The sequence below is a fragment of the Echiichthys vipera genome (genome assembly GCF_963691815.1).
Source record: "Echiichthys vipera genome assembly, chromosome: 12".
NCBI classification, from domain to species: domain Eukaryota; kingdom Metazoa; phylum Chordata; class Actinopteri; order Perciformes; family Trachinidae; genus Echiichthys; species Echiichthys vipera.
The window spans coordinates 29,095,288-29,104,242 of record NC_139837.1 but is presented as its reverse complement, the minus strand read 5'-3'; positions in this window follow the sequence as shown (position 1 = coordinate 29,104,242).

Here is an 8,955-nt window from a genome sequence, read left to right as displayed (position 1 = left end):
AGTATATTATAAATATTTTGTATCGACTGCAACGGTATTTGATTTGATTTACATGACGGACATTGGGCTAGTCTGATGAAATCCCTCTTCGGCCCGTCCCGCCCCTCCTCCCAATCAAATTTTGCCATTTGAGCTGACCGGAGTTGGAGGGAGATGAGTGTCTTACCATCTGTGGAAATGGATAAACCACAGAAGTGCAAGGGAGGCGCTGAGAAGCGCAGAGAGAAAGGCTAAAAAGCCTACAAGTGGATGCAGCAAAATGTGCCAAACTAACAGATATGTTTGCCAATGCCACAACAAGCTCGACGACTGTTAAGTCGCACTAGAGTATGAGTCGCATTTTTTGGAGAAATCTATTTGATAAAATCCAACACCAAGAATAGACATTTCCTCTTGAAAGGCAGTTTAAAATAAAACTAGAATAGAGAACAACAGGCTGAATAAGTGTACGTTATATGACGCATAAACAACGAACTGAGAACGTGCCTGGTATGTTAACGTAACATATTACGGTAAGAGTCATTCAAATCACTATAACATATAGAACATACTATACGTTTACCAAACAATCTGTCACTCCTAATCACTAAATCCAATGAACTCTTCTTCCTCGGTGTCCCTTCTGAACAACTCCACCAACTCATAGGTACGGAAGTAGCAGGTAGCATCTTTTTTTTCACAATGCACTTCTGCCATGTCTCGCCCCCGCCGAATTTCTTTGGTTGACGTGTGTGTGTGACGATTGCTGATATACACCTAGTCTCTTACGTGACTGAGATAAATCATAGTCCGGGCATGTGTTAATAATTTCACAAATAAGTCGCACCGGAGTATAAGTCGCACCCCCGGCCAAACTATGAAAAAAACTGTGATTTATAATCCGAAAAATATGGTAAATATCCCATTTTGAATCCTTGTCTAACCAGGTTTTACATTAGAATTGAGGGGACAGCATTTCCACATTGTTGCTTTAACACTTCACTGCTGTCCATTCAGTCCACACACGAGCAGCTGCAGCTTTCACACCTACAGTATATTCTCAAAACCATGAGGAAAAACTTGCCGCTTGAATGGTCTTTTTTTAATGAGGAATTATAAAAAGAAAAACAGGACAGTAGTCCTTAAGGTACAGATGTTTTTCAATTTTAATAAAGTTCTGTTTCATTACATAATAAAAAGGAATACTGGAATCCTGGTTCAACAAACAAGTTACATGAATAGTAAAACCAGGAACCAGGCTGAGGTAGGAAAATAAGGTTGAACTTGTAATGAAGTTTATTAGTGTGTTTTTGCATGGGTTTCACCTGGAAGGCTCTATAGAAACTGAGTGAGCATGTTGTTCACAGACACCAGAATGAATGCGTTCACAGTAACGTTCGTCAGGCAGAATACAGTACGTTCAGTTCACGTTTGCCAAAAATATGAACGAGACCAGGAAGCCAGCGTTCACTGAAATATCGTTCAGTGAACGCATCCAGGCACAACACGGATGATTTCATCTCGGGGCCGTCAACAGTGGCTCGCAGGGTTCAATGGACCTGGTTTAACTGATCATTTGTTGTGTTCAAATAAGTATATTACACCAATCCTAATTGGCAGGGAATATGCTCTTTGAGCCCACTTGAGATCTGTAGCAGTAGTTACTAAATCTTGTCACACTCTCTGCCTGAGGAAATGAGGCAGGCAAATGCAGCGGCACAAGTTCAGATTAGGCCATCTTCTTTAAAGAGGACCTATCATGCTTTTCTCTCTTTTCTGACCTATAAATTTAGTTATAATATTCTATAGTCATGTTAAATAATACCAACGCGTCAAATAATGAAGTACTGCTTTTAGAAGTAAGCCCTGCCGACCGTCGGGGTTGGCTTTAAAAACAAGCACTGTAACTATATTTATTCATATTTTTCTTTACACTTTTAATTTTCAGCAAGCTTCTCTCCTTTACTAATTTGGGTTAGCAGTTGTCGGAACCATAAGTGATTTAATGAGCCATTCGCTGTTTTTACTGTATCGGCCGTGTGTACTTAGACTTGAATGGCTTAATCTTTGAGACAAACATATGCTACTGGCAGGATCAACCAGGTAGCCCCCAATCGCAGGAGACAAAACAATCACCCATGCCCATGACTAGGGTTGCCAACTCCCTGAAATAGAAATAAGGGACAGGTAATGTGGAGTGTGGGCATATGTGCATAACTAATACACCTGCATGACTGCATGATCATTACACTCACTGTATCTAAATATATAATATACTTGGTTGTAAGAAGTCCTCTTCATATCATATATCTAGCTAAGCAACACATTTTCCCTGTTCATCGCCGTGCAAAATGTAGTTTGTACTTAGGCCTCAAGAGCCATTGGCAGATAGACAACGTGCTGGCAGGACGCAGCTCAGGATGCTCAAAACATTCATGTGCCCCCAAATGCCTGGGAAAAACTTTCTTTTAATGTCCTTCGGTAGTGCAAACAACTTCATTTTGACCGTGCAAAATATTATTTTGACATTCATTAGAATAAAGTAAATATTATTATTATTATTATTAAAACAAATATTATTAAAAAATAAAATAAATAAATATTAAAAAAATATTTTCGTAGCAGAGTGTGGAAAAATCCATTTCACATATTCTTTGAATTAAAACAATCATTTGTGTGAAAAACAATTTGGAATTAAGATTTCACAAACACTACACTGTAAATTTACCACAATTTCACAACTTTACTGCTAATTTCTTCTCTGCTCTCATCATCAACTACAGCTGTCTGCTCAAAACTCATCCACCCTCTCTCTTCAAAGGCACACACATACACACACACACACACACACACACACACACACACACACACACACACACACACACACACACACACACACACACACACACACACACACACACAAACACACACACACACACACTTGAAAGGAGCTACGCAGTCTGTCACTGTCACATACCACGTAGGACAGAAGTCTGAAGATTTAACCTGGCCTTTAGTAGCCCCAGAGATCCGAGGTTATCTTCAAACGCTGCATTGTAATCTTTCTTCACGTAACGACTCTGATCAACGGTTAACTCTTGACCTATAGTGACATTTTTGCTTTTCTCTTCTTCTTTTTCTTTCTCTTTCTCTTTCTCTTCTTTTCTTTTCTTGCAGCACTTGTAGCATGTATTATCGGAATCAGAATCAGATCAGAACTACTTTAATAATCTCTGGGGGTAATTATGCGTTTGCAATTATAATTATTGCAAACTCCAGATATACAAACAACAAATATTATACAGTCAACATATATTAGAAAAACAGAATATAAATATATATATATAACTAACTATTAACTATTAAATTTACAGAAATTAATATTTAAAGTAGTGAAATATAATACAAGATCAAAGATTGCCTGTGGTTGAGTCTGAATTACAGAGAGGGAGTGACAGACTCTCCAAGGGATGTGTTGTATAATTTAATGACCACAGGCAGGAAAGATTTCCTGTGGCGCTCTGTGGTTCATCTGGGTGCGAGGTTTTCTGCTGAAGGTGCTTCTCTGCTGGGCCAGTGTGTCGTAGAGAGGGTGGGAGACAATGTCCAGGATAGACCGGAGCCTGGACAGCATCCTCCTCTCTGCCACGGTCATCAGGGTGTCCAGCTCCTCCCCCACAACATCACCGGCCCTCCTGATCAGTTTGTTCAGTTTGTTGGTGTCTGCGACCTTCAGCCCACTGCCCCAGCATGTGACAGTGAAGAAGATTGCACTTGCCACAACAGACTCATAAAACATCCTCAGCATCGTCCGGCAGATGTTAAAGGACCTCAGCCTCCTCAGGAAGAAGAGTCCACTTTGACCCTTTTTGTAGACAGCCTCGGCATTTATAGTCCAGTTCAACTTATTATTGAAGTACATTTCCAATGCAGCCAACTATTGCTGAGTCATCAGAAAACTTCTGAAGGTACAAGAGAAGAGAGGCAAAAAGAGAAGATTTTGTTTTCCTCCGACTGTCTCCTTGGGCTGGGCCCTGGAGGGGTCTTGACAGTGACAGACTGGCACCGATGGGTAGGTCCTTTCACAACTGTACGGGTGTTCCCCCCTTGACGACGGGCCTGGCGGCAACACTGACAACGCTTCTCATTGGTTCCAGACAAAGAGAGACAGCAGCAGTCAGTCAGAGCTGCACAGTTTCAGTGCTCAGACATTTATTATGGAACAAAATGTGGCCCTTATCAGTTCAATAAGGGACGCGTCTTAGTTTCCAAATATGGGATGATTCAGTATTTTAAGGGATCGTTGGAAACGCTACACATGACCTTCTTATTGGGGTGTTGGTATATAAATTGTATTTCTCTGATTATCTTTATCAAAGCCCAGTTTTATTCATCAGCTGTGTGAAGGGCATGTTGCATTGCAACTCTGACCACAAGAACAAACTTGTTAGCAGGAAAATTCTGCTTTTTAACAGTTGCCAGAGAAAGCCAGGAGGGATGGATATGGAAGGAGGGTGAAAGTGGAGGATAGGTATCTCTTAGCCAGAGAGAGAGAGCGAGAGCAGCGAGAGGCTAACACTAATCCACTTATTAACTCAACAACTGCAAGCCTGGAACCTGCGCCAGATATTAATACCTAATCATGAGTTAATTAGAGGAGGGTTAGTTAGCGCCTAATCCGCTGTGATGGGGGGGTGATAGTGGCGGGGAGCAAAAGTGTCCTGGGGGGTGGGGGGTGGTAGGCCATCTATGGTGTTAATGCTAAGTGCTAACACCAGAGAGCTGTGGACTGGAGATATAATTATCTTTAAGGTGCCAATGTTGCATTCAGGTTTTTTAAACTATTTGAGAGGGAATTAATAATCACATTTGTAATTTTCCAGTTGTGAGGGATCATTAATATCATCAGACCAAGATGTTACTCTTCAAGTGGAACTACATGATCTGGAACGTGACACACAAAAAGCTACACACACACAGGCCTACTTCTCGTACTATCTAGCCTTTGAGTGCACTTTTTGGGAGACTTTGATTCAATTCAGTAGGCTTTATGACATGTGTGTAGCAAAGACAATATTGCCAAAGTCAAATAAGGAGATTAACAAGAAAGAGTCACAGTTAAAACATAAAATGAAGGAAACAATTAACGGTGTATCTGACCTGAAAGTCAAATTCATCTCATCTCATGTTCATCCGCTTATCCGGGGTTGAGTCGCGGGGGCAGCAGCTACTTCCCTTTCCCGGGACACATTAACCAGCTCTAACTGGGGGATCCCGAGGCGTTCCCAGGCCAGTGTGGAGATATAATCTCTCCACCTAGTCCTGGGACTTCCCCGAGGCCTCCTCCCAGCTGGACGTGCCTGGAACACCTCCCTAGGGAGGCGCCCAGGGGGCATCCTTACTAGATGCCCGAACCACCTCAACTGGCTCCTTTCAACACAAAGGAGCAGCGGCTCTACTCCGAGTTCCTCACGGATGGCTGAACTTCTCACCCTATCTCTAAGGGAGACTCCAGCCAGCCTCCTGAGAAAACCCATTTCGGCCGCTTGTACCCGCGACCTCGTTCTTTCGGTCATGACTCAACTTTCATGACCATAGGAGACCTGACCTCCCTCCTCTCCATCCTGTGGGCCCACCACTCGCAGGAGGAACCACTTGGGTCGGGTGCGCTGCTGCACGGGTGGCAGTGAAGGTGAGGGGCCTCGATGGACCAGACACGAGCAGCAGAAGCTGGCTCTTGGGACATGGAATGTCACCTCTCTGTCGGGGAAGGAGCCGGAGCTTGTGCGGGAGGTGGAGCGCTACCAGTTAGATCTGGTGGGGCTCACCTCCACACACAGTCTCGGTTCTGGAAACGTACTCCTGGATAGGGGTTGGACTCCGGAGGCAGTTGCAAGGTACCAACAGGCCAGAAGGGCTGCAGCCTCTGCTGTGTCAGAGTCAAAGCAGCAGGTGTGGGAGGAGTTCGGAGAAGCCATGGAGAAGGACTTTCGTGCTTCTGGAAAACCATTCGACATCTCAGGAGGGGGAAACGGGGAACCGTCCAAGCTGTCTACAGTAAGGATGGGACGCTGGTGACCTTAGCCGATGAGGTAGTTGGGCGGTGGAAGGAGCACTTTGAGGAACTCCTTAATCCAACCAACACACCCTCTTTTGTAGAGGCAGAGCTGGAGGCTGATGGGGAATCATCGTCAATATCCCTGGCGGAAGTCACTGAGGTAGTCAAACAACTCCACAGTGGCAAAGCCCCAGGGGTTGATGAGATTCGTCCAGAAATGCTGAAAGCTTTGGGTTTGGAGGGGCTGTCTTGGTTGACACGCCTCTTCAACATTGCGTGGAAGTCTGGGACAGTGCCAAGGGAGTGGCAGACCAGGGTGGTGGTTACTCTTTTTAAAAAGGGGGACCAGAGCGTGTGTGCCAATTACAGGGGTATCACACTTCTCAGCCTCCCTGGTAAAGTCTACTCCAAGGTGCTGGAAAGGAAGGTTCGTCCTATAGTCGAACCTCAGATTGAAGAGGAACAATGTGGATTCCGTCCTGGACGTGGAACAACGGACCAGCTCTTCATTCTCGCAAGGATCCTGGAGGGGGCCTGGGGGTATGCTCATCCAGTCTACATGTGTTTTGTGGATCTGGAGAAGGCATTTGACCGGGTTCCTCGGGAGATACTGTGGGAGTATGGGGTGAGGGGGTCACTACTGTGGGCCATCCAATCTCTGTACACCCAAAGCTTTGTGATTTTCACGGACAGGATATCGAGGCCTAGATGGGTTTGGGAGGGGTTGCAGTTCGGTGGGCTGAGGATCTCGTCTCTGCTTTTCGCAGATGATGTGGTCCTGATGGCATCGTCGGTCAGTGACCTTCAGCACTCACTGGATCGGTTCGCAGCCAAGTGTGAAGCTGCTGGGATGAGGATCAGCACCTCTAAATCTGAGGCCATGGCTCTCAGCAGGAAACCGGTGGATTGCTTACTTCAGGTAGGGAATGAGTCCTTACCGCAAGTGAAGGAGTTAAAGTACCTCGGGATCATGTTCACGAGTGAGGGGACGATGGAGCGCGAGTTTGGCCGGAGAATCGGAGCAGCGGGGGCGGAGTTGCAGTCGCTCTACCGCACCGTTGTGACGAAAAGAGAGCTGAGCCGGAATGCATAGCTCTCGATCTACCGGTCAATCTTCGTTCCTACCCTCTCCTATGGTCATGAAAGTTGGGTCATGACCGAAAGAACGAGGTAGCGGGTACAAGCGAAGTCAAATTCAAATAATGACTAGCAATAAATATACAATAATGTGCAAATGTCAATACAGTTTTTTTTTTATTGCTTTGACCTGGTTGAAGAAAGTGGTAACCTCTCAGTCTTCATCATCACTCTCTCAACAGAGCAAAAGACACCTCTTGCAAATGAGTTAACCCATTGTCATTGTTTTGACCCACTTCCCGCACCCTTTTGCAAATCAGTTAACGCAGATGTCATTCAAGCAGTCCAAACTCCATTGCTTTAGCTGTGGTGACCAAACAGAAAATATATGTTCCCATCTCTTGGAAACTTCTTGACCAGTATGAAATCACTGAAGCACCTGTTTGACACTGCTTCACACAACTTTTCAATTTGAAATCAGTATGCCCAAGATATAGATGCAGAGGCATGCCAAGGCTGGATCAGGCATGCAAGAAGATTTTTCCCTAGGTGCATCGCAAGAGAAAATATTGAGTGTGATGTAGATGAGGCCATGTGGCCTATTCGTCAAGAGAGAATTGACTAAAAGAGATTTTTTTCTTTATTGTACAGAATTTTTATTTTCATTTCCTTATGTCTTACACAGTGATGGGTTTTACTGTATTTTTTCTTTCATACTATATATGTGGTTTCTGTTGGAATTTTTATTTTCTAAGCCACAATCTCAAAAAAAAGAATGAATACTGCATTCAATAAAATTCGAAAAATCATTGTATATGATTCTGGATCTATTTTTTGCAAGAAAGCAAATTGGCACTGATACATGTAAGCTGCTGACCAGTAATGCATCACTGATTCACATTGAGAGCTGAATTTTGTATTTTGATGCCCCTTGTCTAGTGACTGATTGGAAGCGCTCATGCACTTGTGTGCAAGTTGTGTTGTTTGAGGGCAAATATTGGTCCATATTTTAAACGTTTTGGCGGAGTTGGAGCCTTTTGCAGGCAAAATTAGTAATTTTGACCATTGGTGCCACTGTTTAGGCCTTTGCGTTAACAGTTTTGAAAAATGTGGATTTTGAGTCGAATACTGCGTCAAAGCAATAAAAAAAAACTGTAATACCATCAAATGATATCAAATACATGTACAGTATATAGTAAGGGCATTAAAGTACTCCTTAAGATTTGAGATACCTTGTTTCTATCGGCCTCTTGGCAGTAAGATGTAACTGCATGTGAGCCTGTTCTTTCAGAGCCTCCATCTTGTCACGTTCACATTCACGGTCATCTTGTGTGTTGTATATATATATATATATAAATATCGTCAACACAGGAATGTATGCATATAGGTATAAATACCTGTACATATTATGACACACCATTCAGGAAATTACAGTTTTTTTGGTTGCTTTGAGGCAGTAGTCAACTCAAAATCCACATTTTTCAAAACTGTAAGGCCTAAACAGTGGCACCAATGGTCAAAATGACTCATTTTGCCTGCAAAAGGCTCTGACTCCGCCAAAACATTTAAAATATGGACCAAAAGCAAATTTTGCCCTCAAACAACACAACTTGCACACAAATGCATAAGCGCTTCCAATCAGTCATTAGACAAGGGGCATCAAAATACAAAATTCAGCTCTCAATGTGAATCAGTGCTGCATTACTGGTCAGCAGCTTACATGTCAGTGCCAATTTGCTTTCTTGCAAAAAATAGATCCAGAATCATATACAATGATTTTTCAAATTTTATTGAATGCAGTATTCATTCTTTTTTTGAGATTGTGGCTAAGAAAATAAATA